We start from the raw sequence: 21,547 nt of genomic DNA on the forward strand, positions 1-21,547 counted from the left end.
CCCTGCAACTCCTGTTTTGCTATCTCTTAGTCCTACTGGTCATCGTGTCTTCCTGTTCCAAGTCATCACAGAAGGATCTGCCAGTTCAGCCAATTACTGACTGTGGCAGAACACCCTATAGCCTAGGACAATAGAGCTCAGGCTGGGTTCATATCACGTTTTCTCCCATAAGGGAGCGCATATGGCAGGGGGGAGCTAAAACCTTGCGCTCCCGTATGCCTTCGTATGCGCTCCCATATGTCATTCATTTCATTGAGCCGGCTGGAGGGAAACGTTCTGTCCGGTCGGCTCATTTTTGCTCTGCATGCGTTTTTTCCCCGGACCTAAAACTGTCGTCAACCACGGTTTTAGGACGGGTTGTAAAATCGTATACAGTACAAAAATGAGCCGACCGGACCGAACGTTTCACTCCGGCCGGCTCATTGAAATGAATGACATACGGGAGCCCATACAAAGGCATACGGGAGCGCGAGGTTTTAGCTCCCCCCTGCCGTATGCGCTCCCGTATGGGAGAAAACGTAATGGGAACCCAGCCTCATTTAAGAAAGGTTACAATGGTAAGTAAGTAAGACTGATTTTTTATGTTTAATGTGTCCCTAGCCATATGAAAAATATAATATGCCCCTAGACAAGCCCCTTTTAACTGTACCAGTCCTTCTGATGCCAGAATTTCTCCCCAATACTAGATGGATAGGGATTTTTTTTTTCACTGTCACAATAACTGATCACAACATACATGAATCCCAACAATTTACCATAATATCAAACATACTTGCCAACAGTCATAATTTTGGCAGAAAAAAATCCAGCAAACCAGACCCTAAAAGAGGTGGGATTTATGCAAACTGTGGCCAAAAGTGAGTTTTTTTTTTTTCACTCAGTATAGGCAACATCATAATAGCAAACATGTAGAGTCTGACTGTGTATCAGAAAGCTCTAAATACAATTTTTTTAAGAGAATTATTGTAGAAAAAAAAGCAAATTTCTAACAGCACAGAGCACCTCTATTTATCGCAGGCGCAATATACTACTTCTAAATCTCTTTGCTTCTCTTTTTCTATGATCGTTCACTCTAAAACACTGTAAAAAAAAATTTTATGATTATGTTTTTGACGTGCTGTCATGGAGAATTTAGGTGTATTTTGCACATTGTATCTTGCTAATGATTAGTCAAGTTTCTTGGTTTTATTGTATTTTGTATATACACATGGGTGTGCATTTTTTATTATTTATATGTACAGGTAATACTAGAAAAATTTGAATATCGTGTAAAAGTTCATTTATTTCAGTAATGCACCTCATCTGCGGAAGGAAGCATGAAGTGCTCCAAAATCTCCTGGTAGACAGATGCGTTAACCCTGGACTTAATGAAGCACAGTGGACCAACACCAGCAGATGACTCCCCAAATCATATAATATATTGGGGATTTGGGGTTTTCATGAGCTGTAAGCCATAATCATCACAATTATGACAAATCACGGCTTGAACTATTGCAACATGTGCGCTCCGGCCAGACACGCTGGCCCTGAGCGCTCTCTTGTCATGTCACTGCTGTTTTCGGGGCTGGGATTTCGCATTGCGGGACACGCCTGCATGCGAATCCCAGCCCGTCACTCACCTCCTTGGTCTTCCTGTCCTAGCAACCCCGACGCACGTGCCCCCGCCTTCTTGGGCGCGCATGTGCTGGAGATCTTATATTTAAAGGGCCAGTACTCATTTAATTAAGTGTCTACACCTGCATCCTGTCTTTGAGTACTTGCTCCTCCCTTGTATCCCTGCCGGATCTTTGTTGCCTTGTGCCCTAGTGAAAGCATACTGTGTTCCTGATATCCATGTTCCTTATCCTTGTTCCTTGTTACCTGACCCTGCACCTGTGCCACCTGCCCTGATCTACTGCTACCTTAACCTCATCTTGTCTGTTTCCTTTTGTGCCACGCCACATCCCAGCTATCTGTGTGGACGAGTCGTGCCAGGGGTAGTAACCTGGGTGCCGCCTGCCGCAGCAAGACGATCCCGCTTTGCAGCAAGCTCTGGTGAAAACCAGCGGCACCTTAGACTCTGCTCCCTGGCACGGCCCATGTCATCATCCACACAGGCCCACCACCTGCCATGACCCTAACAACTATCTTGCTTTGCATGTAATGAGTCTCTCTCATATATTAGTTTCTCCTTTTGAGTTGTATTACTAAAAGAATTGAACTTTTGCACAATATTCAAATTTTTCAAGTTTCACCCTGTATATCTTTTGAAAGGTGGGTTTATGTTAACTACGTAATTTCCACGTGTATATTAAAATCCTAATATACTCAGCCAGTAGCCATTAATAAGATTGCGTACAGCAATCCACATGCGTTGGTCTAGTACACACCTGGGATACTGCTTTCTTTGTATTTGACTGTGTTATTGGAATAAATCATGTTACGGCATTTTACATCTTGCTGTATTCATATCTTTCCTACTTTCCTACTACTGGTGTCTGGGTTTGAGAGGAAGTAACCCTATTTATGGGGTTTATAGTGCTGGATGTGAATCTTTGTATAGTGTATTCCCAGGATAAGGGGTATTGCTGGGGTTAGGGCATTAATGTCCCAATTTTGCCAGTTTAAAGTGTAACTGTCCTTTCAGAACTTATTTTTACATCATAGAGACATGTAAAAAGTTTTCATTGGAGGAAGATCTGGTTGCTGAGATCCCTCTGATTGTTAGAACTTAATGGGGGAGATAATCTGAACTGCTTGTGCCAAAAACTGGTGCAATTTGTGCCAAAAACTGACTTACATGATTTGCAACTCAATGGGGGATATTTATCAAAAGAATTTAGACTGGTTTTTCCTGTCTAAATTTGTCGCACAGAAAGTTGCAGTCTAAATATGTTCGACTTTTGCTTTAGAGGATTTTTAGAACATGATGCATTCTAGTCTATTTTAGACGGAAAAATGCATTGGTGCTGAATTTATCAAAAGCGACTTTTCAGCGACAAGTCGCATCCGCTGAAAGTACGCCGAAATGTCAGACCATACTGGAGCAGGTTTAAATACAGTCTAAAGCATAGATCCCGAAGGCTGTGCGCAGAATTTATCAAGAGCCGTGCGCCTTTTGATAAATTAGGCGCACAATAGACTAGCCTAATGCATTGTAGTTTGGTCTATATTGATGCGGGACATAGAACTTTGATAAATCTCCCCCAATGAGTTTTAGACACTTTTACACCTCACTCAAAAGGCTTTCGATTAAATGCGCCAAATATTGGCTCGCATTTATGATGCAAAATAAAGCCAACTAAAAGATAGTGCAACCTTAGACTAGACAGTCTTAAGATGCCCAGGATTTTTAAACAGAATGAGCCACTGTGATAAGTCTAGTACATCCTTGTATTGTTTAGTCTTATGTTTACACGGTTTAGGAATTAGTTTTTGTTTACACGTATTTTCTCACTTCAGACTGCATATGGTGGTTCTCCTTTATGGCATACACTTCCATATTTACTATATCATTTACATTGTTAACCATGCATAGTTCAAAATGTAGTCATTACTATTTAGCTTTTATATAACATCATACAAATGACTGATAAGTGAAATCTCCTGTGCCTTACCTGTCTGTCCAGTGATGCACCACAGAACGCGTGGGTCACAGAGGCGGCCGCAGTTGTCTTTTCTTAAAAAGCAGAGCGTCCTTCTATTTAGAGTGACATTGACAGAACATCCACCATGCACAAGGAGAATGCACTCCACTCTGGGCTGTTGTGAAGTCACTAGTAGTATACAGATATCCCAGTCATAGAAAGAGGAGGTCCCACACACCCCCACCAAGAGAGTTGGAGATATTTTTTTTTCTCCTTTTCCCTTGGACTGTTGCTAGGTGTTGTTGGGGTTTGGCAGTATAGGTCTGAGATAATGTTTCCTCTCCTTTGGTCTCCTGAAGCTCTGTTAGAGACTATGTGGAGCTGCTTCTGCTGTGCTATATATAACTGGTGTTCTCAGCCAGTCAGGCTTGTCAACAGCTGAGAAGTCTGGAGCATTCTTGGTGCTGTTGTAAAGCAGCTCGAAGTTATCAGTGGACTCCCTGAGATTACTGTCCAGTGAGCTCACTGCCAGACAACAAGAAACTATTATTATAACAGAGGCGCAGTCACCTTATCTATATGCTTTATGCTACCTTTACACTGCATCTGCAGTCTGTTTTTGTACGACCTGGGAAAGTTCCATAGCATGTGTCACATGCATCCATAGGCTCTCATTGTCCTGATGGTGGCCAAAAGACTATGGCCGACAATTATCATTGTCTTTAGACTGTTTCTTTTTTTGTGTGTAGAAAAGGCGCAAACAGGGTTATTTTGCGCCTTTTTTGCGCCTTTTCAAATAGACAGTCAGAAGTGGATCCATTGGGGAGAAGTGTAAGTTCTTCCTTTATATTTCCTATTCCTTTTGAATACAATGGCAGTTTTCCAAAAAAACACCAGAAAAAAAAACAAGTGGAAACTTAGCCAAAGGGCAATAAGTTTCATATTGTTTAATGTTGTGCATCCCAGCTATATGTCTGCATTCTTGCATTAAAAGGCATGCCAATTCATATTGTGGCACAGAGCAGAGGGTCTCTTTACTTTAGTGGCCTAAACATATTAAGTAAGTGTTACGCCGAGCGCTCCGGGTCCCCGCTCCTCCCCGGAGCGCTCGCTTCACTCTCCCCGCGGCAGCGCTCCGGTCACGTCCTCTGACCCGGGGCGCTGCGATTCCGCTGCCAGCCGGGATGCGATTCGCGATGCGGGTAGCGCCCGCTCGCGATGCGCACCCCGGCTCCCCTACCTGACTCGCTCTCCGTCTGTTCTGTCCCGGCGCGCGCGGCCCCGCTCCCTAGGGCGCGCGCGCGCCGGGTCTCTGCGATTTAAAGGGCCACTGCGCCGCTGATTGGCGCAGTGGTTCCAATTAGTGTGTTCACCTGTGCACTTCCCTATATCACCTCACTTCCCCTGCACTCCCTTGCCGGATCTTGTTGCCTTAGTGCCAGTGAAAGCGTTCCTTGTGTGTTCCTTGCCTGTGTTTCCAGACCTTCTGCCGTTGCCCCTGACTACGATCCTTGCTGCCTGCCCCGACCTTCTGCTACGTCCGACCTTGCTTTTGCCTACTCCCTTGTACCGCGCCTATCTTCAGCAGCCAGAGAGGTGAGCCGTTGCTAGTGGATACGACCTGGTCACTACCGCCGCAGCAAGACCATCCCGCTTTGCGGCGGGCTCTGGTGAAAACCAGTAGTGGCTTAGAACCGGTCCACTAGCACGGTCCACGCCAATCCCTCTCTGGCACAGAGGATCCACTACCTGCCAGCCGGCATCGTGACAGTAGATCCGGCCATGGATCCCGCTGAAGTTCCTCTGCCAGTTGTCGCTGACCTCACCACGGTGGTCGCCCAGCAGTCACAACAGATAGCGCAACAAGGCCAACAGCTGTCTCAACTGACCGTTATGCTACAACAGTTACTACCACAGCTTCAGCAGTCATCTCCTCCGCCAGCTCCTGCACCTCCTCCGCAGCGAGTGGCCGCTCCTGGGATACGCTTATCCTTGCCGGATAAATTTGATGGGGACTCTAAGTTTTGCCGTGGCTTTCTTTCCCAATGTTCCCTGCATCTGGAGATGATGTCGGACCTGTTTCCCACTGAAAGGTCTAAGGTGGCTTTCGTAGTCAGCCTTCTGTCCGGAAAAGCCCTGTCATGGGCCACACCGCTCTGGGACCGCAATGACCCCGTCACTGCCTCTGTACACTCCTTCTTCTCGGAAATCCGAAGTGTCTTTGAGGAACTTGCCCGAGCCTCTTCTGCTGAGACTGCCCTGTTGAACCTGGTCCAGGGTAATTCTTCCGTTGGCGAGTATGCCGTACAATTCCGTACTCTTGCTTCAGAATTGTCCTGGAATAATGAGGCCCTCTGCGCGACCTTCAAAAAAGGCCTATCCAGCAACATTAAAGATGTTCTGGCCGCACGAGAAATTCCTGCTAATCTACATGAACTTATTCACCTAGCCACTCGCATTGACATGCGTTTTTCCGAAAGGCGTCAGGAACTCCGCCAAGATATGGACTCTGTTCGCACGAGGCGTTTCTTCTCCTCGGCTCCTCTCTCCTCTGGTCCCCTGCAATCTGTTCCTGTGCCTCCCGCCGTGGAGGCTATGCAGGTCGACCGGTCTCGCCTGACACCTCAAGAGAGGACACGACGCCGTATGGAGAACCTCTGCCTGTACTGTGCTAGTACCGAACACTTCCTGAGAGATTGTCCTATCCGTCCTCCCCGCCTGGAAAGACGTACGCTGACTCCGCACAAACGTGAGACAGTCCTTGATGTCTACTCTGCTTCTCCACGTCTTACTGTGCCTGTGCGGATGTCTGCCTCTGCCTTCTCCTTCTCTACAGTGGCCTTCTTGGACTCTGGATCTGCAGGAAATTTTATTTTGGCCTCTCTCGTCAACAGGTTCAACATCCCGGTGACCAGTCTCGCCAGACCCCTCTACATCAATTGTGTAAATAATGAAAGATTGGACTGTACCATACGTTTCCGCACGGAGCCCCTTCTTATGAGCATCGGATCTCATCATGAGAGGATTGAACTTTTGGTCCTCCCCAATTGCACCTCGGAAATTCTCCTTGGACTTCCCTGGCTTCAACTTCATTCCCCTACCCTGGATTGGTCCACTGGGGAGATCAAGAGTTGGGGGTCCTCTTGTTCCAAGAACTGTCTAAAACCGGTTCCCAGTAACCCTTGCCGTAACTCTGTGGTTCCTCCAGTAACCGGTCTCCCTAAGGCCTATATGGACTTCGCGGATGTTTTCTGCAAAAAACAAGCTGAGACTCTACCTCCTCACAGGCCTTATGATTGCCCTATCGACCTCCTCCCGGGCACTACTCCACCCCGGGGCAGAATTTATCCTCTCTCTGCCCCAGAGACTCTTGCCATGTCCGAATACGTCCAGGAGAATCTAAAAAAGGGCTTTATCCGTAAATCCTCCTCTCCTGCCGGAGCCGGATTTTTCTTTGTGTCCAAAAAAGATGGCTCCCTACGTCCTTGCATTGACTACCGCGGTCTTAATAAAATCACGGTTAAGAACCGCTACCCCTTACCCCTCATCTCTGAACTCTTTGATCACCTCCAAGGTGCCCACATCTTCACTAAATTGGACTTAAGAGGCGCCTATAACCTCATCCGCATCAGAGAGGGGGACGAGTGGAAAACGGCATTTAACACCAGAGATGGACACTTTGAGTATCTGGTCATGCCCTTTGGACTGTGCAACGCCCCTGCCGTCTTCCAAGACTTTGTCAATGAAATTTTTCGTGATCTGTTATACTCCTGTGTTGTTGTATATCTGGACGATATCCTAATTTTTTCTGCCAATCTAGAAGAACACCGCCAGCATGTCCGTATGGTTCTTCAGAGACTTCGTGACAACCAACTCTATGCCAAAATTGAGAAATGTCTGTTTGAATGCCAATCTCTTCCTTTTCTAGGATATTTGGTCTCTGGCCAGGGACTACAGATGGATCCAGACAAACTCTCTGCCGTCTTAGATTGGCCACGCCCCTCCGGACTCCGTGCTATCCAACGCTTTTTGGGGTTCGCCAATTATTACAGGCAATTTATTCCACATTTTTCTACCATTGTGGCTCCTATCGTGGCTTTAACCAAAAAAAATGCTGATCCCAAGTCCTGGCCCCCTCAAGCAGAAGACGCCTTTAAACGACTCAAGTCTGCCTTTTCTTCGGCTCCCGTCCTCTCCAGACCTGACCCTTCCAAACCCTTCCTATTGGAGGTTGATGCCTCCTCAGTGGGAGCTGGAGCTGTTCTTCTACAAAAAAATTCTTCCGGGCATGCTGTCACTTGTGGTTTTTTCTCTAGGACCTTCTCTCCAGCGGAGAGGAACTACTCCATCGGGGATCGAGAGCTTCTAGCCATTAAATTAGCACTTGAGGAATGGAGGCATCTGCTGGAGGGATCAAGTTCTCCTGTTATTATCTACACCGACCACAAGAACCTCTCCTACCTCCAGTCTGCCCAACGGCTGAATCCTCGCCAGGCCCGGTGGTCTCTGTTCTTTGCCCGATTTAATTTTGAGATTCACTTTCGTCCTGCCGATAAGAACATTAGGGCCGATGCTCTCTCTCGTTCCTCGGATGCCTCAGAAGTTGAACTCTCTCCGCAACACATCATTCCACCTGACTGCCTGATCTCCACTTCTCCTGCCTCCATCAGGCAGACTCCTCCAGGAAAGACCTTTGTTTCTCCTCGCCAACGCCTCGGAATCCTCAAATGGGGTCACTCCTCCCATCTCGCAGGTCATGCGGGTATCAAGAAATCTGTGCAACTCATCTCCCGCTTCTATTGGTGGCCGACTCTGGAGACGGATGTTGTGGACTTTGTGCGAGCCTGCACTATCTGTGCCCGGGATAAGACTCCTCGCCAGAAGCCCGCTGGTTTTCTTCATCCTCTGCCTGTCCCCGAACAGCCTTGGTCTCTGATTGGTATGGATTTTATTACTGATTTACCCCCTTCCCGTGGCAACACTGTTATTTGGGTGGTCGTTGATCGATTCTCCAAAATGGCACATTTCATCCCTCTTCCTGGTCTTCCTTCTGCGCCTCAGTTGGCTAAACAATTTTTTGTACACATTTTTCGTCTTCACGGGTTGCCTACGCAGATTGTCTCGGATAGAGGCGTCCAATTCGTGTCTAAATTCTGGAGGGCTCTCTGTAAACAACTCAAGATTAAATTAAATTTTTCTTCTGCATATCATCCCCAGTCCAATGGACAAGTAGAAAGGATTAACCAGATCTTGGGTGATTATTTGCGACATTTTGTTTCCTCCCGCCAGGATGACTGGGCAGATCTCCTCCCATGGGCCGAATTCTCGTATAACTTCAGGGTCTCTGAGTCTTCCTCCAAATCCCCATTTTTCGTGGTGTACGGCCGTCACCCTCTTCCCCCCCTCCCTACTCCCTTGCCCTCTGGTCTGCCCGCTGTGGATGAAATTTCTCGTGACCTTTCCATCATATGGAGAGAGACCCAAAATTCTCTCTTACAGGCTTCATCACGCATGAAGAAGTTCGCGGATAAGAAAAGAAGAGCTCCCCCCGTTTTTTCCCCTGGAGACAAGGTATGGCTCTCCGCTAAATATGTCCGCTTCCGTGTCCCTAGCTACAAGTTGGGACCATGCTATCTTGGTCCTTTCAAAATTTTGTGTCAAATTAATCCTGTCTCTTATAAACTTCTTCTTCCTCCCTCTCTTCGTATCCCTAATGCCTTTCACGTCTCTCTTCTCAAACCACTCATCCTCAACCGTTTTTCTCCCAAATCTGTTCCTCCCACTCCTGTTTCCGGCTCCTCGGACATCTTCTCGGTCAAAGAAATTTTAGCTGCCAAAAAGGTCAGAGGGAAAAAATTTTTTTTAGTGGACTGGGAGGGTTGTGGTCCTGAAGAGAGATCCTGGGAACCTGAGGACAACATCCTAGACAAAAGTCTGCTCCTCAGGTTCTCAGGCTCTAAGAAGAGGGGGAGACCCAAGGGGGGGGGTACTGTTACGCCGAGCGCTCCGGGTCCCCGCTCCTCCCCGGAGCGCTCGCTTCACTCTCCCCGCGGCAGCGCTCCGGTCACGTCCTCTGACCCGGGGCGCTGCGATTCCGCTGCCAGCCGGGATGCGATTCGCGATGCGGGTAGCGCCCGCTCGCGATGCGCACCCCGGCTCCCCTACCTGACTCGCTCTCCGTCTGTTCTGTCCCGGCGCGCGCGGCCCCGCTCCCTAGGGCGCGCGCGCGCCGGGTCTCTGCGATTTAAAGGGCCACTGCGCCGCTGATTGGCGCAGTGGTTCCAATTAGTGTGTTCACCTGTGCACTTCCCTATATCACCTCACTTCCCCTGCACTCCCTTGCCGGATCTTGTTGCCTTAGTGCCAGTGAAAGCGTTCCTTGTGTGTTCCTTGCCTGTGTTTCCAGACCTTCTGCCGTTGCCCCTGACTACGATCCTTGCTGCCTGCCCCGACCTTCTGCTACGTCCGACCTTGCTTTTGCCTACTCCCTTGTACCGCGCCTATCTTCAGCAGCCAGAGAGGTGAGCCGTTGCTAGTGGATACGACCTGGTCACTACCGCCGCAGCAAGACCATCCCGCTTTGCGGCGGGCTCTGGTGAAAACCAGTAGTGGCTTAGAACCGGTCCACTAGCACGGTCCACGCCAATCCCTCTCTGGCACAGAGGATCCACTACCTGCCAGCCGGCATCGTGACAGTAAGTGACCACATGGGGGTCCCATCCAACTGCTACATGCTAGTTTGCTGGAGTAGTGTTGGAAGGGGAATGTGGTCATAGGCTGACTTTCAATGGGACATCAAGGTGTAGCTGAAAAGCACAGCATTAACACTGTGTAACCCAGCCTTAAAGGGGTACTCCACTGGCCAGCATTTGGAAGTAAATGTTCCGAATGCTGTTTTCGCTATGTGGGGGGGTTGGCCACACCCCCTCAATGCAAGTCTATGGAAGGGGGCGTGGCTGTGATGTCACGAGGGGCATGGCCGACCCCACAGCACGAAAACAGCGTTCGGAACATTTGCTTCCGAATGCTGGCCAGTGGAGTACCCCTTTAACCCCTTAAGGACCCAGCCCATTTATACCTTAAGGACAAAACATTTTTTGAACATCTGATTGATCACTTTAAGCATTTATAACTCTGGGATGCTTTTACCTTTCATTCTGATTCCGAGAATGTTTTTTCGTGACATATTCTACTTTATGTTAGTGGAAAAATGTCATCACTACTTGCATCATTTCTTGGTGAAAAATTCCTAAATTTCATGAAATTTTATTTAATTTAGCATTTTTTTTTTTACTTTGAAGCTCTCTGCTTATAAGGAAAATGGATTTTCCAAATAAGTTATACATTGATTCACATAAACAATATGTCTACTTTATGTTTGCATCATAAAGTTGACGTGTTTTTACTTTTGGAAGACACCAGAGGGCTTCAAAGTTCAGCAGCAATTTTCCAATCTTTCACAAAATTTTCAAAATCAAAATTTTTCAGGAACCAGCTCAGTTTTGAAGTGGATTTGACGGGCCTTCATATTAGAAATTCCCCACAAATGACCCCGTTATAAAAACTGCACCCCTCAAAGTATTCAAAATGACATTCAGTAAGTGTGTTAACCCTTTAGGTGTTTCACAGGAATAGCAGCAAAGCGAAGGAGAAAATTCAAAATCTTCATTTTTTAAACTGGCATGTTCTTGTAGACCCAGTTTTTGAATTTTTACAAGAGGTAAAAGGAAAGAAATCTTCCTAAAAATTTGTAACCCAATTTCTCTCAAGTAAGGAAATAACTCATATGTGTATGTCAAGTGTTCGGCGGGCGCAGTAGATGGCTCAGAAGGGAAGGAGCGGGATTTTGAAGAGTGAGTTTTTCTGAACTGTTTTTTTGGGGGCATGTCACATTTAGGAAGCCCCTATGGTGCCAGAACAGCAAAAAAAAATAAAACACATGGCATACTATTTAGGAAACTACACCCCTCAAGAAACGTAACAAGGGGTCCAGTGAACCTTAACACCCCACAGGTGTTTGATGACTTTTCGTTAAATTTGGATGTGTAAATGATTTTTTTTTTCACCAAAATGCTTGTTTTCCCCCAAATTTAACCCCTTAATGACCAAGCCCATTTTCACCTTAAGGACCAGGCCAATTTTATTTTAGCGTTTTCGTTTTTTCCTCCTCGCCTTCTAAAATCCATAAGTCTTTTATATTTCCATCTACAGACCCATATAAGGGCTTGTACTTTGTAATGAAACCTCTCATGTTACCAGAAAATGTACGGTGAACCCAAAAAATTTTTTTTTAGGGAGTAAATTTAAATGAAAACCAAAATTTTGCACATTTTGGAGGGGTTCGTTTTCACACTGTACAATTTACGGTAAAAATTATATGTGTTCTTTATTCTGTGGGTCAATACGATTAAAATTATACCCATGGCTAGATACTTTTATATTTTTGTACCGCTTAAAAAAAATCAAAAATTTTTTGTACAAAATCAGTAATCTAAAACTGCCCTATTTTTACCACCTATAACTTTTTCATTTTTCCGTATATAGGGCCGTATGGGGCTCATTTTTTGCGCCGTCATCTGTACTTTTTTTTGATAGCACATTTGCATTTATAAAACTTTTAGATCATTTTTTATAAAAAAAAATGTTAATAAAATGTGACAAAAAAAGCATCATTTTTGGACTTTATATTTTTTACGCTTACGCCATTCACCGTACGGGATCATTAACATTATATTTTGATAGTTCGGACATTTACGCACGTGGCGATACCAAATATGTTTATTAAAAAAAATATTTTACGCTTTTTGGGGGTAAAATGGAAAAACGGACAATTTTCATATTTATTGGGGGAGGGGATTTTTCACTTTTTTTTACTTTTTATTTTTACATTTTTCAAGTTTTTTTTACACTTTTTATGTCCCCATAGGGGACTATCTATAGCAATCCTTTGATTGCTAATACTGTGCAGTACTATGTATAGGACATAGCACTGCTCAGTATTATCGGTGATCTTCTGCTCTGGTCTGCTCGATCTCAGACCAGAGCAGGAGACCCCAGCAGACGGCCGGAGCCAGGTGAGGGGACCTCCAGCTGCCATTACAGAGGATCGGATCGCCGTGGCAGTGCTGCGGGCGATCCGATCATCCAATCAAAGAACCGCAATGCCGCAGATGCCGTGATCTGTATTGATCACAGCATCTGAGGGGTTAATGGCGGACATCCGCGTGATCGCGAATGGCGGACATTACGGGCGGGTCCCCGGCTGCAAGCAGCCGGAACCTGCCGTGCATGATGCGAGCACCGTTACGATGCTCGCGGTCATACACAGGACGTAAATGTACGTCCTGGTGCGGGAAGTCCCGCCAAGCCAGGACGTACATTTACGTCCATGGTTGTGAAGGGGTTAAAAAATGTTCAAGGGGTAATATGAGAAAATGCCCCCCAAAATTTGTAACCCCATCTCTTCTGAGTATGGAAATAACCCATGTGTGTATGTTAAGTGCACTGCGGGCACACTACAATGCTCAGAAGAGAAGGAGTCACATTTGGCTTTTAGAAAGCAAATTTTGCTGAAATGGTTTTTGGGGGGCATGTCCTATTTAGGAAGCCCCTATGGTGCCAGGACAGCAAAAAAAAACAAAAAAAACACATGGCATACTATATTGGAAACTACACCCCTCAAGGAACAAAACAAGGGGTACAGTTAGCCTTAACACCCCACAGGTGTTTGACGACTTTTCGTTAAAATTAGATGTGTAAATGATAAAAAAAAATTCACTAAAATGCTGGTTTCCCCCAAAATTTTACATTTTTTCAAGTAGTAATAGAAGAGATGGGGTTACAAATTTTGGGGGGCATTTTCTCCTGAGTATGGAAATACCCCATGACTGGACGTCAAGTGCACTGCGGGCACATTACAATGCTCAGAAGAGAAGGAGTCACATTTGCAAATTTTGCAGAAATGGGGGGGGGGGGGGGTATGTCACATTTAGGAAGCCCCCTATGGTGCCAGAACAGAAAAAAAATAAAAAAACACATGGCATACTATTTTGGAAGCTACACCCCTCGTGGAACATAACAAGGGGTCCAGTGAGCCCTAACACCCCACAGATGTTTGACAACTTTGGATGTGTAAATACATTTTTTTTTTTTTTTTTTTTTTTACAAAAATGCATTTCCCCCCCCCCAAATTTTACATTTTTACAAGGGGTAATAGGAGAAAATGCCCCCCCAAAATGTGTAACCCCATCTCTCCTGAGTATGGAAATACCCCATGTGTGGACGTCAAGTGCACTGCAGGCGCACTACAATGCTCAGAAGAGAAGGAGTCACATTTGCAAATTTTGCTGAAATGGAGGGGGGGGGGGCCTGTCGCATTTAGTTTCAAAACAGCAAAAGAAATTTAAATTTGTAAATACAATTCTTTGGAGTAAGGGCATGCCTCAAAGCTGGGCTCTGCGGTTGCACACTGGTCAGGGAGGAACAGGAGGGCAGTCAGGGGCCTTAAGCTTCTGCCTATGGAGCCAGAATAGTGCCCCCCCCCCTAAAGGGGCATTAGATAAGGTATACTAATTATTAACAAGGGGTACAGTGGGACATAAAATTATAAAACAGGTTATGCTCCCAAAATGATGACTCAGAGCATAGCCAAAACTAAAAAATATGCCCACCCCAAACCCTATATTCTGAATCATCATTCTGGGAATGTGATGTGTGTGGCCGTCCCTAACCTGTTGCTTCAAATGCGCACCCCGCTCAGGTGGAGAGAGAGCGCTGCGCATTTGAGGCAACATAAAAAAGTCCCCGATGACAGTGACTCATGACCTTTTTTTTTTTTTTTTTTTTAACCTGTTGGGGACGAAGGGCGTATGCATACGCCCTTGCGTCCTGGTACATAAGGACGAAGGGCGTATCCATACGCCCGTGGGAATTTCGGTCCCCGCCGCGTGCGGTCCGGACCGAGGTGACTGCTGATATCTATCAGCAGGCACCCCTTGCAAATGCCCAGGTGGGTCATTAGACCACCCCATGTCGGCGATTGGCGCAAAAGTGAATTCACACTTGCGATTTGCGCCGATTCCGGGTCATTACGGGTCTATGGTGACCCGGTGACCCGGAATAGAAGAGGGATCGCGATTGTCTAAGACAACTACAATCCCCCTACAGCGATAGGAGTGAGGTGGCAGGGGTGACACCCCTCCTATCTCTGCTATTGGTGGTCTAGACGCGACCACCAATAGCAGATCAGGGGTGGAGGGGTTTACTTTCGTTTTCCCTGTCCTGCCCCCCCACAATAGGCGGGGCAGGACGGGGAAAACGACGGGGACCGAACACCGAAGGTCCACTTACCCCTCCGGAGGCTGCGGGTGGCGGTGATCGGCGGGCGGCGACGGAGATCGGCGCGGGCGGCGTGCGGCAGAAGAGGACGGCTCCCTGGATCCTACGGAAGTCGGTAAGTTGCCTAGCAACATCTGGAGGGCTGTTTGGGCATGCTGGAATATGTAGTTTTGCAACAGCTGGAGGGCTGCAGTTTGAGACCACTATATAGTGGTCTCTAAACTGTATCCCTCCAGATCTTGCAAAACTACAACTCCTAGCATGCTCAAACAGTTCTTTGCTGTCTGGACATGCTGGGATTTGTAGTTTTTCAACATCTGAAGGGTCACAGTTTGGAACAAATTACCTGACCCCAAGGCCGTAGCCTGGGGTATAATACACCTCTAAATAGTACCCCCTAAAACATAGCTTTTATTGTATATCCAGATAAAATACGAATTTATTTAGTTTTTATTTATAAACCCAGTGAAATCAATATTAAAACTGAATGTCAGGTAGGTTAGTGTCTGTGGAATCTGAGCAACATTGCTCCACTATAAGGGGTTCTGCAGCAACCCAATATGCCTACACTGACATTAACTAAAAACTAGATTGCCGCCTCTACATGTTTCGCCGTCCCCACGGCGTTCTCAAGAGGCAAACCAGTGGCAACAACACTTCAAAATGGCGGCAGGGGCTATTTATAGACAATGCCCCAAACATCATCAATTGGCGACAGCGTCCTGTAACCTATCATATGCGCCCTTAGATTGCTCCAATCTCTCTCGAGGATCCACAATCATATCCTAGGTCATATCCTCTAGGATCACCAATGGGAATACTAAACATATACTGACCTCATCTCCCTACGTCCTTCGGGAGCGCTACGTCATACTGTGGAGCCTGCCGTTTAACATCGTACCGCGCTTGCGCACTGGGGTTTACTCAACATCGCAATTGTCTATCTCCCGCAGGTTAACCGGCGCATGCGCCCGCACTTGCATTCAGTATCGCTACAGCTCTCCTTAGTGCGCATGCCCACACACTTATACAATGATTCAGAAGCCTATTCTAACTGCGCTTGCGTGGGAAGATATAGTCAACACCAAGGTTTTAATATATATATATTTTAAAGAGAGTAGTGTACGGTTCTTCATATGTATTCTGTATCAATTATTACCTATCAAAGTATATGAAAATAGTGCATAAATGTGTAAGACACTCAAATGTAATGCATCAATATAATATATATATAAAAAATATATATAAAAAATACCCCAAATTTACTAATATAATATAATATACAATAAAATAATAAATGTGATAGACATCCAACAATTAAACAAAAAATAAATGAACAAAATCCATTGTGAATAAATAAGATAAATAAAATAAAAGTGTAATAACATGACATACAATTGATACAGTAATACCAAATCCTGTATCCCAAAGTAGAGAAGAATTGAACAACCTACCCTAACTAGTCCTAGATGTGTTCACCGGCAGGTAAGTATTTGTTTTTTAATAATAAATGCATAATCAGTGTCATATTCTGCATAGCAGATGAACATTAACACCAGAAACTCCACAGTATATGTAGAATTAAACAATTAATCATATCCCAAGGGGGGGTCAGTAAATATGAGAAAACACATAAAAAACTGAAGGGCAAAAAATGTCAATCTAACCAGGGTGAACTTCCCTTAATTGGCTCTACTCGTGTCCGTTAGACAATAATCCGCCACCTATTTGTGTGTTAAAAACAACACTGGGAAAACTAAAAATATTGTGATTGAGTTAGTGGATTGTAAGATCTTAAAGAAATGCTGCATACGAAAATCCTTCGTTCAGGCCATTAGGTGCCTGACTATGGAGTCTCCAAATCCATTTGGCTTCTTCACGTAGGAGAAGGTTATCAATGTCACCTTTCCGTGGGCCCAATTTCAGTTGACTGAGACTCAGTTGGGCCCACGGAAAGGTGACATTGATAACCTTCTCCTACGTGAAGAAGCCAAATGGATTTGGAGACTCCATAGTCAGGCACCTAATGGCCTGAACGAAGGATTTTCGTATGCAGCATTTCTTTAAGATCTTACAATCCACTAACTCAATCACAATATTTTTAGTTTTCCCAGTGTTGTTTTTAACACACAAATAGGTGGCGGATTATTGTCTAACGGACACGAGTAGAGCCAATTAAGGGAAGTTCACCCTGGTTAGATTGACATTTTTTGCCCTTCAGTTTTTTATGTGTTTTCTCATATTTACTGACCCCCCCTTGGGATATGATTAATTGTTTAATTCTACATATACTGTGGAGTTTCTGGTGTTAATGTTCATCTGCTATGCAGAATATGACACTGATTATGCATTTATTATTAAAAAACAAATACTTACCTGCCGGTGAACACATCTAGGACTAGTTAGGGTAGGTTGTTCAATTCTTCTCTACTTTGGGATACAGGATTTGGTATTACTGTATCAATTGTATGTCATGTTATTACACTTTTATTTTATTTATCTTATTTATTCACAATGGATTTTGTTCATTTATTTTTTGTTTAATTGTTGGATGTCTATCACATTTATTATTTTATTGTATATTATATTATATTAGTAAATTTGGGGTATTTTTTATATATATTTTTTATATATATATTATATTGATGCATTACATTTGAGTGTCTTACACATTTATGCACTATTTTCATATACTTTGATAGGTAATAATTGATACAGAATACATATGAAGAACCGTACACTACTCTCTTTAAAATATATATATATTAAAACCTTGGTGTTGACTATATCTTCCCACGCAAGCGCAGTTAGAATAGGCTTCTGAATCATTGTATAAGTGTGTGGGCATGCGCACTAAGGAGAGCTGTAGCGATACTGAATGCAAGTGCGGGCGCATGCGCCGGTTAACCTGCGGGAGATAGACAATTGCGATGTTGAGTAAACCCCAGTGCGCAAGCGCGGTACGATGTTAAACGGCAGGCTCCACAGTATGACGTAGCGCTCCCGAAGGACGTAGGGAGATGAGGTCAGTATATGTTTAGTATTCCCATTGGTGATCCTAGAGGATATGACCTAGGATATGATTGTGGATCCTCGAGAGAGATTGGAGCAATCTAAGGGCGCATATGATAGGTTACAGGACGCTGTCGCCAATTGATGATGTTTGGGGCATTGTCTATAAATAGCCCCTGCCGCCATTTTGAAGTGTTGTTGCCACTGGTTTGCCTCTTGAGAACGCCGTGGGGACGGCGAAACATGTAGAGGCGGCAATCTAGTTTTTAGTTAATGTCAGTGTAGGCATATTGGGTTGCTGCAGAACCCCTTATAGTGGAGCAATGTTGCTCAGATTCCACAGACACTAACCTACCTGACATTCAGTTTTAATATTGATTTCACTGGGTTTATAAATAAAAACTAAATAAATTCGTATTTTATCTGGATATACAATAAAAGCTATGTTTTAGGGGGTACTATTTAGAGGTGTATTATACCCCAGGCTACGGCCTTGGGGTCAGGTAATTTGTTGGTCTCTTGGCCTCTTTAGTCCCCTTTTGGTCTAATTTGATTTTTTTTTTTTCACAGTTTGGAAATCACTGGGCAGTGGTCTATAAACTGTAGCCCTCCAGATGTTGCAAAACTGCAAATTCCAGCATGCTGAAACAGCAAACAGCTGTCTCACCATGCTGAGAGTTGTAGTTGCGTAACCACCAGCTGTTGCATAACTACATCTCCCAGCATGCCCTTTAGTACATGCTGGGAGTTGTAGTTTTGCAACAGCTGGAGGCACACTGGTTGGAAAATACTGTTAGGTAACAGAACCTAACTGAAGGTTTTCCAACCAGTGTGCCTCCAGCTGTTGCAAAAGTACAACTACCAGCATACATGGTAGGTCAGTACATGCTGGGAGTTGAAGTTTTGCAACAGCTGGAGGCACACTGGTTGGAAAATACTGAGTTAGGTAACAGAACCTAACTGAAGGTTTTCCAACCAGTGTGCCTCCAGCTGTTGCAAAAGTACAACTCCCAGCATGCACTGTCAGTGCATGCTGGGAGATGTGGTTTTGAAACAGCTGGAGGTTTGTCCCCCCATGTGAACGTACAGGGTACATTCACACGGGCAGGTTTACAGTAAGTTTCCTGCTTCAAGTTTGGTCTGCGGCAAATTTTTCGCCACAGCGCAAACTCCTAGCGGGAAACTCACCGTAACACGCCAGTGCGAATGTACCCTAAAAACACTATACTACACTAACACATAATAAAGAGTAAAACACTACATATACACCCCCTTACACTGCCGGGGGGGGGGGGGCCCCAATAAAAGTGAAAAATGTATTGTACGGCAGGGTTTCCAAAACGGAGACTCCAGCTGTTGCAAAACAACAACTCCCAGCATTTCTGGAAAGCCACTGACTGTCCAGGCATTCTAGGAGTTAAGCAACAGCTGGAGGCACCCTGTTTGGGAATCACTGGCGTAGAATACCCCTATGTCCACCCCTATGCAATTCCTAATTTAGTCCTCAAATGCGCATGGCGCTCTCTCACTTCAGAGCCCTGTCGTATTTCAAGGAAACAGTTTAGAGCCACATATGGGGTATTTCCGTAATCGGGAGAAATTGCACTACAAATTTTGGGGGGCTTTTTCTCCTTTTACCCCTTATGAAAAAGGAAAAGTTGGGGGTTACACCAGCCTGTTAGTGTAAAAAAAAAAAAATGTTTACACTAACATGCTGGTGTTGCCCCATACTTTTTATTTTCACAAGCAGTAAATGGAAAAAAAGCCCCCCAAAATTAGTAACACAATTTCTCCTGAGTACGGAAATACCCCATATGTGGACGTAAAATGCTCTGCGGGCGCACAACCAGGCTCAGGAGTGAGAGCGCACCATGTATATTTGAGGCCTAAATTCGTGATTTGCACAGGGGTGGCTGATTTTACAGTGGTTCTGACATAAACGCAAAAAACATAAATACCCATATGTGACCCCATTTTGGAAACTACACCCCCCACGGAACGAAACAAGGGGTATAGTGAGCATTTACACCCCACAGGTGTTTGACAAATTTTCATTAAAGTTGGATGGGAAAATGAAAAAAAAAATGTTTTCACTAAAATGCTGGTGTTACCCTAAATTTTTCATTTTCACAAGGGAAAATAGGAAAAAAGCCCCCCAAAATTTGTAACCCCATTTACTCTGAGTAAGAACATACCCCATATGTGGATGTAAAGTGCTCAGCGGGCGCACTACAATGCTCAGAAGAGCATTTTGAAGAGATTTTGAAGAGAAAATGTGTCCGGAATTGAATGCCACATGAGTTTACAAAGCCCCCATAGTGCCAGAACAATGGACCCCCCCCCCCCACATGTGACCCCAATTTGGAAACTACACCCCTTGTGTAATGTAATAAGGGGTACAGTGAGCATTTACGCCCCACATGTGTATGACAGATTTTTGGAACAGTGGATCGTGAAAATGAAAAATTTTATTTTTCATTTGTACAGTCCACTGTTCCAAAGATCAGTTAAACGCCAGTGGGGTGTAAATACTCACTGCACCCCTTATTAAATTCTGTGAGGGGTGTGGTTTACAAAATGGGGGCACATGTGGGGGGGTCCACTGTTCTGGCACCACAGGGGGCTTTGTAAACGCACATGGCCCCTGACTACCATTCCAAACGAATTCTCTTTCCAAAAGGTCAATGGCGCTCCTCCTCTTCTGAGCATTGTATTTTGCCCGCAGAGCATTTTACGTCCTAACATGGGGTATTTCCATACTCAGAAGAGATGGGGATACAAATTTTGGGGGGCATTCTCTCCCATAACCCTTTGTAAAAATGGTAAATTTGGGGAAGAAACTGTACTTTAGTGAAAAATTTTTTTTTTCATTTACACATCCGATTTTAACGAAAAGTCGTCAAACACCTGCGTGGTGTTAAGGCTCACTGGACCCCTTTTTACGTGCCTTGAGGGGTGTAGTTTCCAAAATGGTATGCCATGTGGGTTTTTCTGCTGTTCTGGCACCATAGGGGCTTCCTAAATGTGACATGCCCCCCAAAAACCATTTCAGCAAAATTCACTCTCCAAAATCCCATTGTTGCTCCTTCCCTTCTGAGCCCTCTACTGCGCCCGCCGAACACTTGACATACACATATGAGGTATTTCCTTGCTCGAGAGAAATTGGGTTACAAATGGAGGCTTTTCTCCTATTACCACTTGTAAAAATTCAAAAACTGGGTCTACAAGAACATGCAAGTGTAAAAAATGAAGATTTTGAATTTTCTCCTTCACTTTGCTGCTATTCCTGTGAAACACATAAAGGGTTAACAAACTTACTGAATGTCATTTTGGATACTTTGAGTGGTGCAGTTTCTATAATTGGGTCATTTGTGGGGTATTTCTAATAGGAAGGCCCTTCAAATCCACTTCAAACCTGAACTGGTCCCTGAAAAATTTCGATTTTGAAAATTTTGTGAAAAATTTGAAAATTGCTGCTGAACTTTGAAGCCCTCTGATGTCTTCCAAAAGTAAAAACATGTCAACTTTATTATGCAAATATAAAGTAGACATATTGTATTTGTGAATCAATATATAATTTATTTGGAATGTCTATTTTCCTTACAAGCAGAGAGCTTCAAAGTTAGAAAAAT

The 21,547-nt window shown here is 44.8% G+C and overlaps 1 protein-coding gene across 9 annotated transcripts in view; it reads right to left on the reverse strand.

Moving 5' to 3' along the window:
• Positions 1 to 21,547, reverse strand: part of FILIP1 (filamin A interacting protein 1) — a 256,599-nt gene that overhangs the window by 145,077 nt on the left and 89,975 nt on the right. For 2 of the 9 annotated variants that reach the window (XM_056565904.1, XM_056565906.1), the window contains one exon: positions 3,597 to 4,091. The exons of the other annotated variants lie outside the window; for them this stretch is intronic. The gene's annotated coding sequence lies outside the window, so the exon portion shown is untranslated. The remainder of the gene's footprint in view (positions 1 to 3,596; positions 4,092 to 21,547) is intronic. 9 annotated transcript variants of the gene reach the window in all.

This window comes from Hyla sarda, chromosome 3 (assembly GCF_029499605.1).
Source record: "Hyla sarda isolate aHylSar1 chromosome 3, aHylSar1.hap1, whole genome shotgun sequence".
Classification (NCBI taxonomy): Eukaryota; Metazoa; Chordata; class Amphibia; order Anura; family Hylidae; genus Hyla; species Hyla sarda.